This window comes from Martes martes, assembly GCF_963455335.1.
Source record: "Martes martes genome assembly, chromosome: 5".
Lineage (NCBI taxonomy): Eukaryota > Metazoa > Chordata > Mammalia > Carnivora > Mustelidae > Martes > Martes martes.
In genome coordinates this window covers 132588279-132608697 of record NC_137892.1, presented here as the reverse complement: position 1 = coordinate 132608697, position 20419 = coordinate 132588279, and the positions used below count along the sequence as shown (strand labels likewise).

The following is a 20419-nucleotide window of genomic DNA, read 5'->3' as shown; positions in this document are numbered from 1 at the left end:
ACTGACTGCCAGTGCCAAATCTTTTATTAAAATATAAGGAGTGCCAGTCTTACACAAGCTCTGTCATATTCAGAGATAGATATTGGCACAAACTAAATCGTCTGTCTTCTTGGTTTTTCATCCTTTCAATGAGAAGAATAGCTAAATAGAGTGTTTTCTCGATAAGCACTTGAAGCGTCTCGGGTCAGTTCTGTGGAAAATGTTTGCAAAGGCTATTACAATACAACATGCAGAATAAATGTATAGAGAAAATACTTCTGCATACATTAAACTATAAATGGAAGCCTATTTGGAACGATTGTATTTTTTAAGAGTAAAATCCTTTTAGTGAAGCCAGTGATTCTCTTTCTAAGGAAATCTCAGCAGGACCTTCTGAGTTCATTCTCAGTGGTTACTGCAGCAGGAAAAGAAAATGAATTACGGACTCTCGGGATATTTTCTGCAATCACTTGAGACCATGAACATGGCATTCTGGTGCTTTTGCACGTAGACAGTGAGATGACCACAGATGTGTGAAGCTCAGTCTGGATCATCCCATTACGGGGCTTCTGCCCATGCTGCCCTTTTATGGTTACTGTATTATCGTTTTGATGTTTCTCAACCAACTGAAACGCATTGTAGTCTGTGAAATGTCTTGGTCCTTCTTTTCATTGGTATTTGCTAGCAGGTTTCACAGTGATCCACTTGGGTACAATGAACCAGCCTTGGCACACCCAAATTGTTGCAATTTGCCATGACTAAACCAGATGCCCTGTCCAGCTTACCTAGGGCTTATGGGTCACGCTTGTGACTTTCAGGGTGAGAGATTGAAAACCATTTGCTAATCATTGTGCCCCCAATCAGAGTTTTTCATTAGAGTACTGAAGTGCTTAAATTAGATTGCTTTTTGAGGCTAGTGAAAAATACAGCTTTTTTTTTTTTTTTTTAATCAGACATAGCTGGCACCAGAATTCTGGGAAGCCTTGGGACAGGACATAGCCTGTGCAGTATCTCATGTGATTTGCTGTTCTTCTTGGAAGGTCCACTCTGTGGTTTTCCTCTGGAATCTGTGAAGAAAATGTTCCTCAGCCTAGAAACCGGGATTGAGAAAGCTCCCCCTCCTTGTCATATAACACTATTTCTGGTGAGCCATGAGGGGTAAGTAGGGTGGATATGGGGGTGACAGTCATGGATTCAGTGACTGGAACTCACCTGGGTAACCATTTCAGTCCTCCCCTGTCAGTGTCGTCCAGGAGTAAATGCACTATATGAACTCTTTAGCAGAACCTCTCTTTATCTTTCTATCTGAATAAATTTGTAGGGGCTTGTTTTTTTGTTTTTTTGTTTTTTTGACTCTGAGCAGGGAAATAGATTTAGAGCTCTCTAATATGGTTATTTGTTTTTTTTAACATGCTAAGGATTCTACAATAATGGACCCGCCACCCAGATGAATACCTCGGACATAAACATTCTTCCCACAGGTGCTTCCTAGCTACTATTTGTAAAGAAACAAATAATATAGTTCTCAGTTTTGCCTTTCTCAGTCTCACCCTGTACCCTCTGCTGCCCCAGAGAAACAATTGTCACATGTGGACATTTGTATAGTCCTGTTTTTATACTTTAAAATTTACATATTTACATATATGAAAGATGCTTGCTATATGCATGAAACACAAATTATTTGTGTATTTTTTTAAAGATTATATCTACTCATTTGACAGAGAGATCACAAGTAGGCAGAGCAGCAGGCAGAGAGAGAGGGAAGCAGGCTCCCTGCCAAGCAGAGAGCCCAGTTCGGAGCTTGATCCCAGGACCCTGAGATCATGACTTGAGCCAAAGGCAGAGGCTTAACCTACTGAGCCACCCAGGTGCCCTATTATTTGTGTATTCTCATGTATTTTACTTTAAATACGGAATGTGGCATTCTTGCAATTGCTACTTTTACTGTCAAACATTTTGTTTTCAGAATTTATGTTGTCATGTTACCCTTGTTCATTTTTTTAAAAGTTGCTGTACATTATTCCATCTTAGGAAAATGTCACAATTTATCCATTCCCATACTGATCAGAATTTAAATTGATTCAGTTGTTTTACCAAAATAAGTTATACTGAGGTAAATACCAAGATAAATAACCTTTTACTTTTCCCTTAGGACACGTATAATAGTTTTTCTGGAGTATGTATGGCATGACTTGCCATGTCATAGGATATGTGCATTTTCATGTTTGGTAGACATTGCCAGATTGCTCTCCAGAGTGCTCATACCAGTTTACACTCCTGCCAGCAGTATATGGGAACCCTCTCTTCCCTAGGCCCTTGCTCGCACTCATTATCAAATTTAATTATGTGTGGGTTGGTGGATATGAATGACTGTCTCATTGTTTTAGTTTTCATTACTCTAATTCATAAAATGGGACATCATCATTATAGGGCCATTAGGATTTCCTCCTCTCTGAATTATCTGTTTCTGCTCTTTTTTTTTTTTTTATTGATTTTTAGAAAGCACACGCATGTACACATGGGGGAGGAGCAGCGGGAGAGAGAGAATCTCAAGCAGACTCCCCACTGAGTGCAGAGCCTGATGTGGGGCTCGATGCCATGACCCTGAGATCATTATCTGAGCCAAAATCAAGAGTTGGTCACTTAACTGACTAAGCCATCCAGACACCCCTCTTTCTATTCGTTATTCTTTTATTGTCTGTTTTCTTTATTGATTTACAGAAACATGTGTAAATCTATGTATGTGTACATATTTCATATATATATCTAATACTTTGTTATATATATTGAAAATTCTGCATCCTGTCTGTTGATTGCATTTTTTCATGTCCTCTTTTAACACAGATAATTTTTAAATGTTGATATCATTAAATTTCTTTTATTACTCTGCTTTTTGTGCCTTTCTTAAGAAATCACTTTCTCCTCCATGGTTATATTATATATAAATTCCTCCTATACTCTAAATTGCTTTAATTTGTTTCTCAAAGTCTTATTTTAAATGGATAGACTTTGAGTTTATATGGATTAATTTGCATGTGTGATGTCAAGCATGGATCTGTTTTTATTCCATACGAAAAGCAAGTTGCCCCAATACCATTTACTGAGCAGCTCCATTCTTTCTCCCTTATTCATACTGCCTTCTCTGTTGTGTAGCAAGATCTCACATATGCTTTGGACCTTTCGAGACTTTTTTTTTCTGTTGATCTCAACTTTCCTACCCTTACAAAGTACCATGCCGTGTAAATAGTATACTTTTATAAAAAGCCCTTTTTTTCTTGTACTGCATAATAGTGAGAATGCTTCAAAAGTTTCATTTTAAGTATGCCATTAGGTACAGATTTTTGGGTGACATATTTTTGTCATATTCAGAAAACCCTGGATTTCTAGTTTATTAAGAATTTATCATAAGTGTTAAATTTATAAACAGAGGTCTTCTGCATGGTAGAAGAATCATTTGATTACTTAATGCAGTAGATTATATTGCTGGAGCTTCCTGATATTGAACTATCCTTACATTCTTTCTAAATGTTACTTGAGCACGATGTTTTATTGTGTTCATTTTTGGGTCCCCCCCCTAGAAAGTCTTAAAGCATATTTTGGCAGACTTGCTTTTTACAGGTATTGATTTAAAAAATTACTTTTCAGAAATGTTTCTTTGCAGTGCTAAAAATACAAAGGTTTTTCTTTCATTCTTTTTTCCAAATATAGTTATTAGCTGACATTAAAGTTTCTCCATTTCTGCCTAGTGAGAAAAAACATCCACGGAACATAAGTCTATAACATCTCCTCTTTCTAGTCCTGAACTATGCAATTCCTGTCACTTTTCTAAGAGTATGATTATACTCAGCTTCTCTCTTCTTTCCTAGAGTCTGTCGTAGTGTGATCTTTTCAGTCCTCCCCAATGTGGTTCCCCCCTGCAACCATGCTGATTTTTTAAGGCAGCAGAAGGCTGCAGTGATGACATTGTTGGTGCTTACCCTATACCCATGTATCCATGCACCCCCTAAGTCAGGCTGCTCACTGCCACATAAAGCAACATTAGTGTTTCCATTTGACACAGATTATCTATCCTTCTCCCCAGCAAAGCAGAAAATCTAGCACATTTTATGTGTTTGAGATAATTTCACCTATTTTCCTTGCTTTTATTGTATAAAATTTTCTTTCACCTTTTTTGACCAGTAGAAAATTGGCCCACATTGTTTTTTACAAATAATATTTAGTTGAATTGGCTATCCGGTTTTACCTTTGTTTTTCTTCATTATTTATTTAGTCATCTAATAAATCCATATTGCATGTCTTCTATTGGTCTGCCATAGTTATTGGTGCTTGGAAATATAGCAGTGAACAGAGTAGACAAAATCTCTGAACTTATATAATTGACATTGTAGTAAGAGGAGATAAAGAAAAACCAATAAATAAGTAAATATATGATATATCAAATAAAGATAAGTGCTATGGAGAAAAATTAGAAAAAAGAGTTATTATTGATCTAGATAGTCAGGAAAGAACTCAAAGACATAGTGATATTTTAATGGATACTTGATAAAAGTCTGGCTAAAAAGTATCCCAGGCAGAGGGGATAGCATATGCTGTATGAGGTCTTCAAAAAACATCAAAAAGTCCACTGTTGTTGGAACAGAGGGTCAAGGGAGATCAAGTAGTTTTTCAGACCACTGTAAGCACTTTGGCATTTACTCTAAGTGAGATGGGATGGCCTCTGAGCAAAAAACTGACATGTTCTAGTTTTAGCAAAACCTTGAAGTGTGGCTTATATATTTGAGGAAAAGGTTTCAAGACCAGAAGCATGTAGACTAATTAAGAAACTATCTAATAATCTGTATAACAATAATACAATAATCTGTATAGTAATCCAGATAAGAAATATTGGTGACTTGGATGAGGGAGATAGAGATAGTAGGAAGTGATCACATTCTGGATATAATTTGAAGGTACATCTGAGAGAATTAGTTGATCGATTAGTTTTCATAGTATGACTGAAAAGCCTGAGAATCTGGAAGGATGAAGGTGATATTGGCATGAAATGACCAGGACTGTGGAGTGAGCAGGTTAAGAGGGTAAAATCAAAAGTTTGGTTATAGATTTCTAAGTTTGAGATTCCTGTCAAACACCCAAAGGGATTATTTAGTCAGTCGGATTATGAGCCTGTAGTTTGTATTAAAGTTATGTCTTTGGAGAACATAATAATATAAATGATATTAATGACATATTACTTTATGAAATCACCTAGGGAGTAAGTGTAGGTAGAGAAAACAAGGGGGGGGCAGTATTTCAATGTTATGTGGTACCAAAAATGAAGAGGCCACAGCAAAGTAGACCAAGAGGGAACATCCAGTGGGGTGGGAGAATCAACAGAGAATAGCGTTCAAATACCAAATTAAGGTAGTGTTTCAAAGAGTCATCCATTATGTTATATGTTAATAACTCAAATGAGATGATTAAGAAGTAACCACTAGACTTAGCAATGTGAAGTCATTAGTGGCCAGGACAAAAGCTATTTCATCAGGTGGTGGGGGTTAAGGCCCGGTTTGCATGGGTTTAGGAAGGTGGACAATAGAAATTGAAAATAAGAGTCTAATGCAATTCCTTTGAGAAGATTTGCTTTAAATGGGGAGCAGAGAAATGGATTAATAACTACACGGATAATAACTGGAACAGTTGGGAGGGAACTTTTTTTTTTAAGATTTTTTATTTATTTGACAGACAAAGATCACAAGTAGGCAGAGAGGCAGGTGGGGGGGGGGTGGGGAAGCAGGCTCCCTGCTGAGCAGAGATCCCAATGCAGGGCTCAATCCCAGCACCCTGGGATCATGACCTGAGCCAAAGGCAGAGGCTTTAACCCACTGAGCCACCCAGGCACCCCGGGAGAGACCTTTTTTAAGAAGACTTTCAGTGTGTATTTAAAATGATTTGTGTCTTCTTGCAAAAATAGTTCCTTTAGTCACTATTTAAATTAGAATCTTGATGTACCTGGGTGCCTCAGTCGGTTAAGTGTCTGAGTCTTGATTTCAACTCGGGTCATGAGATCGAGCCCCATCACTCACTCCATGCTGAACATGGAGCCTATAGAGATTGTCTCCCTCTCCCTCTGCCCCTTTTCCCCCAGCCCTACTCACACTCACTCACTCTTTCTCTTTAAAACAAACAAACAAACAAACAAAAAAAGTTCGAATCGTTAGGTAGTAAACTCTGTTTTATATGCCCCACCCCATTCCCAACCCAACACAAGACTTAGTGATAGTTTAGCTAGATATCAAATTCTAAACGGATGATTATTTCTCTAACACTGAAGGGTTTTCATTTATATTTTGGCATTTGTTGTTGCTGAGGGAAACTCTGGTGCTGGTCTGTTTGATTCCTTGGTGGATAATCTGCCTCTTATTTGAAGTCCCTTTAAAGAGTTTTCCTTTATCCTGATGCCCTATTGTGGATTTATTTTTATTTTTAATCCTCAATAATGACTGTGGGGATTGAATCCAAAAACTCATTCCATTCTTTTAATTTTATGAAATTATCAAGAATAACCTTTTCCAAAACTGATTGTTGCAGTTGAATTAAATTCTCTCCTTCTGGATCTCCCATCATACATGTCTTGGAACTCCTCAGTCTGCCCTCCATGGCTTGTAATTGCTCTTTCACATTTCCCAGTACTCCTGTCTTAGTTTAAAAAATAAATAAATAAACCCTCCATTGCAGTTGTTGGCATAGAGGAGGAAGTTGAAAGTGTAGGCCTACAGGGCCATGTTGGGCAGCACAAAGTTTCATGTGAAGAAACCGTCTTGGTCCCCTCCCCTCTCATCTCCATTTGTCTTAGTCTGTTCTGCCTGCTAGAACAGAAATCCCATAGATTGAGTGGTTTATAAACAACAGAAATTTACTTCTCACAGTTCTGGAGGCTGGGAAATCTAAGATCAAGGTCAGTAGATGCTATGTTTAGTGAAGGCCCACTTCCTGGCTCATAGACAGCCATTTTCACTGTGTCCTCACAGAGTGGAAGCTGTGGGACCAGTTTTGTAAGGGCACTAACCCCATTCATTACCTGATCACCTCCTGCAAGGCCCCATCTCCAATTACCATCCTGAGGACAAGGTTTCAACATACAAAGTGGAGCAGGGGGTATGAACATTCAGCCCTATAGCACCATTCTATTTGTTTAAATAAGCCTGCAGACAAAGCTGGGTTTGACCCGCTAAAATGATCCTGCAATGTAATGGGTCGCGACTCATAGTTTGAAAAACACTGAATTGAATGGCCAGTAATAGAAATATGAGGGAATATTAATTAGTGCAGCCATTAAATTTTATATTCACAGTTTTTGTGGGGTATTTTTTTGGGGGGGCAGGGGGTATTATACTCCTTTAGTCAGGAAGGAAGAGGTTGCTTCCATGTAATAACATGTAGTAGGGATTTACTGTAATGACATCAGATCTCTTTTGCTGTGCATAGCCATTCTCGGGTATCTCTCAATACATCATGGGTCCTTCATGGGTTCTTTTACAATGTCCTCAAGCTCCCTGTCCTCTTAGTTCAGCTTCTCCAAGCTGATAAAATCTGTTCGGGTCACCCAACATTTAATATCAGGTATTTCCTGTTGGTCAGCCATTGATATTAGGACCTCATTCTCAATCTAATCAGTGCATATTAGCTAAGGCAGGTTGATTTCATTTGAATCCACAAAGAATTGCTAAAACCTGTATTTCCTACTTAAGAGATGCTAACATTAAATGGAAAAAGAAAAAACAAAAACAGAGACAGCTTTTTGTATAGGGTTTGTTTTCAACTGTCTTTAGACATTCTATTGGAAAGAAGTATTGTGCATTTATAATCAGAAGAATAAAATTGGCTTCGGGGAAAACAGTCATTTTGCACACCAGCCTCATGTACTCCTACTCTTGATTTAACTCATCTTCTTGGTACAAATATGAAGTGTCTGTGAATAAAATTGTGTTTGAAGCGGAAAGCCTAATGCTTGTCCCAGTAGCACCATTTCAGAATACACTGCTCAGTGTACAGTTTGGTTTGGGGGAGGTGGTGCCAAAACTTGGAAAAATAAAACCCACTAATAGGCCAGCCTTCTTTACCTAATTTCCTACCCTTTCCTGCTCTTCTTTGTATAACCAGTATTTATTATCTCTTTTTATTAACTTGTGGTATGGAAATTTGGTTTGGGATAGGGTGGGATAGAGTGTCACCTGTTTTCTTATTAGATCAAAATATTTCTGTCTGTCTAGGATGGCCGTTTAGATGGCCTTAATCACTCCCCAGATAAAACCATTCACAAGTTCTAAAGTAAAAAATGCTTCTGGTTCCAGCACACTAATAGGATTTATAACTCACTTAAAAGAAAAAAGGGGGGAAAAAGGAGGGCCTAGTTCTTCTGACTCATAAAAAAGCCCTATCAGAATGTTATGCATTCAGGTAAATTTTCTTTCTTTGTAGCTATTAAGGATAAAATTCCAGCTTGTGTTTTTTTTTTTTTAAGATTTTATTTATTTGTTTGACAGACAGAGATCACAAGTAGGCAGAGAGGCAGGCAGAGAGAGAGGAGGAAGCAGGCTCCCTGCTGAGCAGAGAGTCCGATGTAGGGCTCGATCCCAGGACCCCAGGATCATGACCCGAATCAAAGGCAGAGGCTTTAACCCGCTGAGCCACTCAGGTGCCCCCCAGCTTGTGTTTTGATACAAGTCTTGTGTGATTACTCTTTCCAACTCTACTCTTACAGTTGAGCCTAAAAAAAATAGGTGAAAATGAGCTGGTCAGAAAACCACTGGCTAGTTGATCCTTTGCCAGTGTTCAAACCCACAGTATCTGTGATCCAGCTTCACAGTGAGTTCCAGAAGTGTTCCCCAGATCTAGGTAGCTCTCATGTGTGTATTTGGTGACCCAGCACATCAATATCCAAGCCGGCAGAGTGGAGAAGGGGAAGCAGAGGGGACTGTGTCTCCCTGAAGGAAGCCCTGGCCACTCCCACTCACATCCTTCCGGCCAGAACTGAGTCATGTGACCAGAATTCACGGCAAGCTTGGCTGTGACATGTCTTCTTGCACTGGATTCTGTTACTAATTGAAAGAGTGAGTGACTGTTGAGCACAACTAGTAACTATGAGATCACCTTATAGACTGTGGAATGAATCCTGTGGACAAGGAAGGTCATTTGAGTTTTATTCAGAAGGGTGTCGTAATCGTAATTGTGTCTCAAAACATAATTTTTGTGTGAAAAATAGATTGCCGGGAGCTTCGTGGGTGTTAAGATGACATTCTAGTCCAAGTGAGACGAAGTGGCTAGGACTTGGTGATAGCAGTAAGAGGATAAAGGGGGTGAAATGAATTCAAAAGTTGCTGAAGAGGTCATGCTGAAAGATTGTAATGGGGGCCGGGGCAGTGGACAGCCAGGTGGCTCCTCGGATTCTGGCCTGTGTCGCAAATGCTGCTGGAACACCAGGTTGAGGAATGAAGTGTTTCTGGAGCCCTGAATTCAGCTTCGGAGATGTACTTTAGAGACCTCGATCAGGCTGTTTCTATACGTCCAAATACAATTTCAAAATAAATTAACCCCCAGCTCACAATCAGTGAGACTCCTATCCAGTCATTGTTAATTAACCTATTCAAATGAATGTTCCCCCGTGATTGTTTCTTCCAATCCAGGGCTTTGTATGGATGACATGTCACAGGAAAGCCAGTCAGGCAGAAGGGAGCCTTAACCAGCAAAAAGTCTTGCTGATTCTGGCTGTGGCTGTAAATCAGGAGCAGCCTTCCTATGTGGAGAATATGGCCAGGGCTGTTGGTCTCACACAGGAATGTTGGTCACGTAGCCTTGTGTTTACCATGACTCAGCCCACCCTCAGTGTTGGCAATCATCAGGATTGTTCTAACCATGTGAGGAGCAGCAAAAAATATGCAAAGCTCTAGAACTAGAAAGCCGTCATTTTGTTTCTTGTGCTGTGTACATCATTCACTAAATGTTTCATGTTTTTCTCCTTTTGTTGACTTGTGATTTTTTTATAGAGACACCTACTTCCCTTTATTATAAGCTAATTAAAAAGAAAAAAAACACATGATCCAAGTGTTGCATCCTCCTGTCCAGTCAACCAAAATATCCTATTCATGAGATAAATATCCAGTTAGTATGTAGGCAGTACTGACCATTTTCTAGTCTCCTGCTTTGCACCGCTGATACTATGGTTAAACATTTACAATTAACATGTTAAGGTTTCCGATGGGCACTAATGTTTTGGAATTCATTCATCCTGCATTTAACAAATATTCAAAGTCTACACCCCGGGCACTTGGGAGGCTTCCGTGCACCATGAGTGGAAACAGCGGATGGACGCCTCTGCCTCCGACAGCTGTCATTCTGGCGCTCCTGAGAGAGGCCGTGGGGTTAGAGGTGGTTACACCAGTCATTCTCTTCAGTCTGTCCAACTCATAGTCTTTGTCAGATTCTAATGCTTGGCTGCCTTCGCCTCTGGTCCGGCTGGCTCTGCTATGGGTCCCACGAGGCTCCAGCCCAGCCTGGCCTTCACGGCAGTTGGCAGAACTCAAAGAAATTCTGGGCAAAGTTTGATCGGGGTGGGGATTGTTATGTGAGGCAATGAGTTGTGTCCTTTCATCTACTCTTTTGGTACCAGGGGTGTGTGTGTGTGTGTGTGTGTGTGCTTGTGTGTGAGAGAGAGAGAGAGAGAGCAAGCAGGAGAAAATATAACCGATTTGGGGAGGGTTTGGCCATAGTATGTAAGTGAAAGCAGCAAGACTGAGAAGCTAAGCATTAAGACACGCCAAGCCGTGACCAAGAAATACACCATATTCCACCTTCAACCCTACCTTCTCCGACAGATTTTAACCAAATTAGTGTAATACGGTCTGCTTGTCCACGTGACTGAATGAAAAAGGAAATTTAAGCACTTCTTGCTGTAGAGCCCGGAGGAAACCATACGAAAATCCAGCTTCCATTTCCGGAATATCAGCTGGACTGTTGGTCGGTGTGCCTTTCTTGTTAACTTTGATTAAAAGGCTGAGAACTCATTTATTCCACAAATGGTTCATCATCTTGCAATGTCGATACTGTGACATGATTTATGGCAGAAATGTGGAGGCACGGGAGGGTGAACGCTTACGTTTCAGGGGAGTGTAGAAGGCTTCAGGGAGGTGAGGATGTTTGAGCATAATTTTTAAGTGTAAGTGGGTTTGTGATTTGTCTGGCAGCAGCCTTGAAAGTAAGGGCAGATAGACTATGAGGGAGGCTGTTTCAAGTGTAAAAAAAAAAAAAAGAAAGAAAGAAAAGAAAAGACAGAGAAGAGGCAGTGGGGTTAAGATTGGGGATTAAGGCCTGAGGAGCTATGTTCCAGAGAGAATTCTGAGGTAGAATCTCTCTCTTACAGCCTCAAGTTACCTGTGAGAAGAGATGGTGTAACCAAAGCGTCTAGTTCAGGTAGCTGCAAAACCCTCCTTTCATCAAGCAAGATAAAAGAACTGTGAGGAATGAGGCTGTGTGTTCATGAGGCTGGGATTGGGGGCAGGTAGGAGACGCTGACTTCACTTCGGACAGCAGTTACTTTAGTTGCTTACGGGCACCCTGAGGTATCATTCCCTGTGCCTAAGGAACCCGCTTCTCTCTAGTTCTTTAGTGTTCACATGAGGCTCCATGCAAACTGCCACCCTGCAGATTCCCTGGAGCTTTCCTTCCTCACTGCAAAGTAAAGTTTTCATTGGTAACATGATCACAAGTGATTGGATATAAAAAATTCATCTGAATCCCTTTTCAATTTGGAAGATGAATGTTGTGTTGCTGTTCTACAAGATGTGAAATCATTGAAATTGCTGCAACAGATTACAGTAAAAGGTATCGAGGTGTTTGTTTCTTCGATGTTTTGGTAGGTGGACAGTCTCTGGGAAATGGTTCACAGTTTGGCTTAGCCTGCTCGTTCCAGTCATCATCCACCAGCCAAATGATTTAGGAGAAACATGGCCAGGTCATTGAACTTAGTTTCCTGAGTTATGCTGTGATGGTCCCATTGGGTAGTAAACAGAAGGCTCCTGGGAATTGAATGTTTAATTCAAAGGACTGAAAACAAGCCCTCCTGAGCCAAGATGTTAGATATGAGGACATGTTACAAAAATAGACTCTACTTCCCCCTTCCACACCACCTTTTCCTCCATAAAACACATGCTGCTTGTTCTTCTCTTCCCACATCCAATTCTGTTGTAGATTTTTACCTTGGTCTTTGTTTACCTTCTCATTGACACATCATCTGTTTTTTAATTCCCTGGTTAGATCTGAGGTTGAGATGAGAAGCGAGACGAGCAAACTGATTAAGACAGGCTCTCTCAGTCTTTCTCACTTTCCCTGAGATCATCTCATGTCCAGGTTTATGTGTTCAAAAAATAAGTTGCATCAGTTGACCGAGAGGTGATCACACTGTAGGGGCCCAGTTTATGCTAGCCAAACTTAAGAGATAGGCCAATATATCAGAATACCTATTCATTCATTGATTCTCCATTTCCGCTGTCAAGAAATTTCATTTCAGCTGGTTATTGTATTAGTTTTTTAGAAAGAGAGGACACCCAGAAAGCAAGATAAGAATCAGAAGGTAATTTGGCAATTGTGGAGTTGGAATAGAGGGAACTGAATGACTTCAGGTGAGAACATCACCAAACGCTGAGAGATTATTGTAGCTGTTTCTGTACTGAGACATAATTATGGGCTGATTAAAGCAGTCTTGGCCAGGGGTAGTTAGAGGAGACAAAGTCACAGATTACATACTGTCTAATTTTTTTAGCATTCCTTATTCATCATTAATTGACTGGACTAGATTGCCTCTCAAGTCACAATTTTTTTTGCCTATAATTATTTTTTCCCAAATTTTTGTTTAAATTTGAGTTAGTTAACATATAGCATAATGCTGGTTTCAGGATTAGAATTTAGTGATTCATCACTTAAATATAACACCCAGTGTTCATCATACTCTTAATTCCCTCTTAATCCCCATCCCCATCTAGCCCATCCCCCCTCTAGCCCACCCCTCACCCACCTCTCTCCATCAACCCTTACTTTGTTCTCTATCATTAAGAATCTCTTATGGTTTGCTTCCCTCTCTCTCTCTCTTTTTTTCCCTTCCCATATGTTCATCTGTTTTGTTCCTTAAATTCTACATATGAGTGAGATTATATGGTATCTGTCTTTCTCTGAATGGCTTATTTTGCTTATTATAATACACTCTAGTTCCACCCATGTTGTAAATGGCAAGAGTTTGTTCCTCTTCATGACTAAGTAATAGTCCTGTGTGGGGTGTGTGTGTGTGTGTGTGTGTGTGTGTGTGTGTGTATCACATCTTCTTTATCCATTCATCAGTTGATAGACACTTGGGCTCTTTCCATAGTTTGCCTCTGGTTGATAATGCTGCTATAAACATTGGGGTACATGTACCCCTTTGAATCTGTGTTTTTATATCCTTTGAGTAAATACATAGTAGTGCAATTGCTGGGTCATAAGGTAGTTCTATTTTTTAATATTTTGAGGAACCTCCATACTGTTTTTCAGAGTGGCTGCACAAGTTTGCATTCCCATCAACAGTATAAGAGGGTTCCCCTTTCTCTGCATCCTCACCAACATCTGTTGTTTCCTGTCTTGTTCATTTTAGCCATTCTGATGGAAATGATGTGGTATCTCATCATGGTTTTGATATGTATTTCCCTGATGATGAGTGATGATGAGCATCTTTTCATATGCCCATTAGCCATCTAGATGGCTTCTTTGGAGAAATGTCTGTTCATGTCTTTTGCCCATTTCTTAACTGGATTATTTGTGTTTCGGGTGTTGAGTTTGGTAAGTTCTTTATAGATTTTGGATACTAACCCTTTATCAGATATGTCATTTGTAAATATCTTCTCCCATTCTGTAGGCTGTCTTTTAGTTTTATTAATTGTTTCCTTTTCTGTGCAGAAACTTTTATCTTGATGAAGTCACAATAGTTCATTTTTGCTTTTGTTTTCCTTACCGTTGGAGACGTGTCAAATAAGAAGTTGCTGCGGCTGAGGTCACAGAGGTTGCTGCCTGTGTTCTCGAAGAATTTGATGATTTCCTGTGTCACATTATGTCTTTCATCCATTTTGTATTTATTTTTGTCTGTGGTGTGAGGAAGTGGTCCAGTTTCATTCTTCTGCATGTTGCTGTCCAGTTTTTTCCAACATAATTTGTTGAAGAGACTATTTTTTCCACTGGATATTCTTTCCTGTTTTGTTGAAGATTAATTGGCCATACAGATGTGGGTCCATTTCTGGGTTTTCTATTCTGTTCCATTGATCTCTGTGTCGGTTTTGTGCCAGTACCATACTGTCTCAATGTCAAGTCACAAATTTCTATGCTCTGTTAAAAAGCCCTTCTCCAGTTGGACATGTTTCAATGGTGACTTGATAATAATCTTCCTGATTAACGTTTAGGAAGTCACCTTGGACTCTGTAGTGGACTGTATTGTATTAGTTTTCTTTTGCTTCCCTGACCAATTATCATAAATATAATGGCTTGTGATAACACATATTTATTACCTCACAGTTCTGTAGGTAAGATGCATGGGTACAGCGTGCATGGCTCTGCTGCATTCTGCATTCTGCATTCTGCTGCTTAGTGAATGCTGAAATCAAAATATTTTGGGGGGCTTTATTACTTCTGAAGGCTCTGGGGATGAATTTGCTTCCAGGCTTCTTGAGGTTGCTAGCCCATTTCATTCCTTGACGTCGGAGGACCGTCTTCTCTGTTTCCTAGCTCGCTGTCCGCAAGGAGCCAGTCTTTGCTCCCAGAGTCCGCCTGCAGTACCTCTCACGCTTTCTGTGGCGCCCCCTCCAGCAACAGCACATCAAATCCTCTCTCAGATTTCTCATCTCTCTGACTTCCTCTTTTACCACATCTCACTGATTACTTCTGCTTTTATGGGCTAATTACATAGACTCACCTCAGTAATCGAGGATAATCTCCCTATTTTAAAATCAGTTGATTAGGAACCTTAATTACATTTGCAGAGTTTCTTCTGAGAAGTACCTAACTTAGTGTTTGAAAAATCAGGGGTGGTCATTTTGAGGGGACCTCGTGAGTAACACTTTGAAATAATGTTTTATCATTCCTTGAGTGATCTTATCTGTGAATGGCTGATTTCATCCATCATGTGTATTCTTTTTATCTTGCCATTTCATGGGGTAATATGTTCTTTTCCTACCTTTATATTTAGTATTTCAACTACTTGGCAAAGAAAGTCCTCTATTGCAAAAATTACACTTATTGGTTGACTAAATAGGAAAGATTGATTTTTCTCCCCCCCTCCCTCCACTCAGCTGAAGAAGGCTCCCTGGGGCGTCTGAGCACTTTCACAAACTGAAAAATTATCGTACATTTGCTTTGGACTAGGTCGGTGATTCTCAGCCCTAACTGCACTTTGGAATCACATAACAAATGTTAAAGGATTAATACTCAGGCCCCACCACAGAGATTCTAATTTATCTATAAACCCAGGTCATGTTTTTTTAAGTTCCCCACATGGTTCTAATTTGCAGTCAAGGCTGAGAACTATTGATATGCTCCAAACTTTCTGTTTTGGAGATAAGGAGGCCGAGTCTAAGGGTGAGAAATGATTTGCTTAAAGTCTCATAACTAGGGACAACGCTGGTGATCTGTGCCAGCTTTGTGCCCCAAACAAAAGGTTTATGATTTAACTCGATGTAGGTTTCAGTGCTCAGTAATTACATGCAAAATGAATGTGAGAGTGTCACAAGCAGCAAGGGAGGGTAACAAGACTATTTCTTTCCAGGACTTGCAGAATTAGACCTTGCAAAATAACTGTTTAAAGGTCCCTTCTCAGAAGCTGCTCATGAGCAGTAATAAACATGGATACATTCTGTCCTAGCCAGGGAGCTGGCTGTGTGGACATCCACAGTGTCTCCATGTCCCAGGGTTGCATGCTCCCATGTGGTTGCCATTTGGCTGTGTGTGACTCTGGAACACTTAAAGTCTGGCTAGCGCCTGTTGTGATGTGCTGCGTGAAATACATACTAGGCTCGAAGATTCCGTATGAAAAAAGGAGTGTAAAATACCTCAGTAGCTTTCATATCACCTGTAGGAGGAAATGATAATATTTTGGATATATTGGGTTGAATAAGATATACAATTAAAATAAATTTTATGTATTTCTTTCTTTTTTTTTTAGATTTTATTTGTTTATTTGACAGAGAGAGAGAGATCACAAGTAGACAGAGAGGCAGGCAGAGAGAGAGGGGGAAGCAGGCTCCCCACTGAGCAGAGAGCCTGATGCGGGGCTCAGTCCCAGGACCCTGAGGTCATCACCTGAGCCAAAGGCAGAGGCTCAACCCACTGAGCCACCCAGGCGCCCCTGTATTTCTTTCTTAGTATGGTTACTAGGAAATTTAAAAGTATATACGTGGCTGGCCCTTGCTTCTCACATTATATTTCTGTGACACAGCACTGTTCTAGAGGGCGTTTTCTATTCAAGCTGTTAATAAGGAACAGTCCAAGTCCAAGCCGTGACACCTCCCATGGTCTCGAAAAGTGAAATGGTTTAGTATACACTTCCTGGAGCTGAGATGTGACATTGATCTGCCCAATGTCAACCATCTATCTGGCAGCCAGTCAGTCTGGCCAAATAGACTTCTTTCTCTTTATACATATAGGCTTAGAGGAGGCAGGGAATGGGGGGGAATACTTTCCCCATGTCATGGAAAGAGCACACTTTATAGCTCTTAAGTAATGTACCCGAAAGTTGACCAGGTGCTCTTGGAGACTCTAAGGCCTAGGGATGAATCTTAGATCCCTGAGTGATACTCCTAAGGAAACTGCTGTGTCAGCATTTATGAATTATGACTGTGCTTGACAGGTCAGAGCACTGAAAATCCGTGGTGTCTGCCCCTGTCCGTAATTCAAATCCAGACCTTACTCCTTCTCTTTTTCTTACTATGTCTAGCTTTTCCTGCCTCGCTGGTACCCCCCTAATCACATGCTTAGCCTAGTTTCACATTTATGAGGAAGCATGGGAAGGGGAAGGCAGGCCTTGGAGACATCAAACACATCTGGGTTAACTGTCTGGGGGATTCGCTTAACCCCTCAAAGTCCCTCTACGCGTTTACTTTTCAGTTTGAAATGAGGCTGTCTTTTCAGGGTCTGTGTAAACTTCGAGGGGAGTAGACCCTGGGCGACTTACTCATCAGGCAGATTTTAGAGTAGGTGTCTACCCTGGGTCAGGCCCAAGGCTGCTTGGTGGGGATTCAGTGAGTGAGTGAGTGAGTGAGACACACCTCTTGCCCCTGGTTGCTCACAGCTGGAAGAAAAGAAGGACAGGCGCCTGGCAATGTCAGGAAGGGAGGTGTCCTCAGTGAATGGCCGCTTTCATTACACCCCACGGCATGGGATCTGCCTTATCACAAAAAGATCATCATGGGATGGGGTGCAAATGGGGCAACTGAGGCCCACAGTGATGAAGTGATTGCCCGAGTTACCAAGTCAGGCCGCGTTGGGCTGGCTGGCACCTGGGCATGGGGTGGCTGACTTCCTCTCTAGAAATGTTTCATCCAGAAGATCACATTGCCTCACTCTTGGTTTCTCAACTTGTTTACCTTATAAGAACAAGTTCATTTTGGACTTGATAAAAGGAAAGAAGAGTTTCTCCCAGTCCTTGCTCTGTGTTATCTGTGCCTGCTAGCAGCTCCTTTAAGCGCGCTGTGAGTTATTGTACTAAGCATTGTCAGATTACCATCTCATCAAGATAATAATGTTTGTGTTTGAAGACTTCATTCTATGAGATCATGTCTTCAACAGCTTATGTATTTCCTATTAAATGAGGGAGGACAAAGCCAGCTTCCATCTGAGGGTTTGAAAGAAACTCCAACGTCTTTGACTTTGGTTAAGGCATATTCCCGATGTTCTATATGATTTATCACAGTAATAAAAAATATATATATTTTAAAAAGAGCCACTTGCAGAAAGAGAAACAGCAGAAATTCAGTAAGAGGTTTGCTTTTTCACATTCTGTTTTGGAAAAAAAAAAATGACTTGGTAGGTGCAATGATGTAAAGTATGCGGTAAAGAGGAACACACTGTTCAAAGAAGCACCGATGCTATTGACTTCTCTTTCATGGGATCGTCACTCTCGCCTTGTGAATCGGCGGGCGCGCCATGCAAATCAGGCTGGGTGAGTCTGGTGGCCGGCCACGAGGATGGTTGCTCCCGTGAGGTACTGCAGAGTGCCACTGAGTCCTACTGAACTCCCACAGAATGCCCCATGTGCCGAGAACGACCACTCCCGGCAGAATACCCATGCACTCCAAAATGGGGGCAGCACTGAGAATTTAGTGCCGAAAAAGTCTCATTTTGGTTTTGTTTTGTTTTGTTTTGTTTTTTAACTTCTCCAGAAAGGAAGAGGTGAAGACCTAAATTCCTGTATTCCAGCTGCCTTTAGTATTCTCACAGGGAGAGTCCTAGCTTCGAGCCAAGCGTCTTATCCCTGGAATTCATCTTCCCAGTTTTCAGCTCTAGAAATCCATGATTCACAAAGTAAATGATCTGGACCCAGTAACAACAGCATAGTCTTTTCTTAAAGCAGATGGGATCATCATGACAGGTGAAGTGAGCCTCTAGATTATTTCCTACAATCAGGCCTCTGTTTCGAAGGTGCATAATTGCCCATACACCTAAGCAAAACTGAGTAACCTTCCTGCCTCAGCCTAGGAGATGCACACATTACATTATGATGATTCTTCCTTTTCCTGGGACCCTTATGTGATATAAGTGCATGATTGAAGAAGGAAGTCTTACTTACATGTTGTGGCTACCCAAGAACACATTTGCTGATTGCTTTACCACCTCCCTAGGCTTCCATGTCATGGTATATAAATGAGGGCCCCCCCCTCCCTGTCCACCCCACAGGAATATTATAAAACATCATCTATTTATTACTGATATCAGAAAGAGTCTAATAACATATTTATTGGATAGATGCAGAGGGCATGCTAAATGTTTTGAATAAACATTTAATCTCATCTCATTTAATCTCCTCTTGATTTTCCTATGAAAAAGGTAATAATATTCTTATCCTCATATTAAAGAAGAGTAAACAGGCTTGGTAAAGCTAGGATTTGAACCTAGCTCTCTCCGACTCCCCAATACATGCTCTGAACCCCAAGCTCACTCTCTCTGTAAATGAAGATCAAGGATGGCATTTATGTTAGAGGCTGATGTTAATTGCTAAAGACTTGAGAGAGTGTCTGTCAGTGATCATTAACTAAATATGGTCAGCTAACAGTGGAACAGATGGCATCAAATGAAATCAAGTGTCCAGGGTTCACTCAGTGGTACTGAGTGGTACATCTTCTGTCAATGTCAGCAGATTGCCTCATCTTTGGACCTGTTACCTACATGGAGCCCAGAGAGCATCATTCACTTCCCCAGCTGCTGGTGTGCTGGGTCGTTTGTGCTGGCTTGCAAATCCACGTTCATTGACTTAAGGGAATACAGGGTCGGTGACTCGGTGACTTAAAATCAGCCTTGGTGGAGGTTTTTATACCACGGAAACCAGTAAATGATACCAATTATGGTCCTCTCTCTGTCTCTCTCTCTAATTCCAGAAAGACAGTTGTTACACATTTATCAGTGCACCACTGGCTATGACTCAAGGAGAGATACAGTTTGAATTGTCACCCTTCTAAAGGTAAATAGAGGCATACCGGGTATGCCCCCCCCCCAAAAAAACCCTACAAATATGATAATGCCTAATTCTTCAGTCCCTATCATTCTGCATTTTGGATGAGCTCTTAAAATGTAACTGTAAAGATTTTCTGTGTCATTAGAAGTACAAAATTTTAGGGGTGCCTGGGTGGCTCAGTCAGTTAAGTGTCTGCCTTCAGTTCAGGTCGTGATCCCAATGTCCTGGGATGGAACCCCGCATCGGGCTCCCTGCTCAGTGGGAAACCTGCTTCTCTCTCTCCCACTCCCCCTGTCTGTGCATGCTGTCTCTGTGTCTAATAAATAAATACAATCTTTTAAAAAAAAAGTACAAAATATCATATTATTATTTGTTAACAAAAACATATATGCCCACCGTAAGAGTTTAATGATTCTGAATGCAAGTACAGACATACAGACCCTAAAATATATATATAAATATATATATATATATGTATGTATATATAGTCAATGAGAAATACAAAATATAATGTAGGCCATATACATGATTTTAAATTTCCTGCTGGTCATGTTTAAAAAAATAAAAAGAAATAGGGATTGTTAATTTTCAATAATATGTTTATTTAACCCAGCAATCCAAAATATGAGTTTAACTTATAATAAGCATAGACCCTGTTGAAGTATTTTGCATGTTTTTTTTTTGTACCAAGCCTTCAAAACCCATGTATGTTTTATACTTACAACACAT

At 40.5% G+C, this 20419-nt stretch overlaps 1 protein-coding gene across 5 annotated transcripts in view; it reads left to right on the top strand.

Annotated features, from left to right (window-relative positions):
- GHR (growth hormone receptor) overlaps positions 1-20419 on the top strand; it is a 257386-nt gene that overhangs the window by 90391 nt on the left and 146576 nt on the right. For 2 of the 5 annotated variants that reach the window (XM_080803551.1, XM_080803552.1), the window contains exon 2: positions 19614-19696. The exons of 2 other annotated variants lie outside the window; for them this stretch is intronic. The gene's annotated coding sequence lies outside the window, so the exon portion shown is untranslated. Of the gene's footprint in view, positions 1-18570; positions 18611-19613; positions 19697-20419 lie in introns of those variants that run through there. One more of the 5 variants, XM_080803553.1, reaches the window with a different exon arrangement.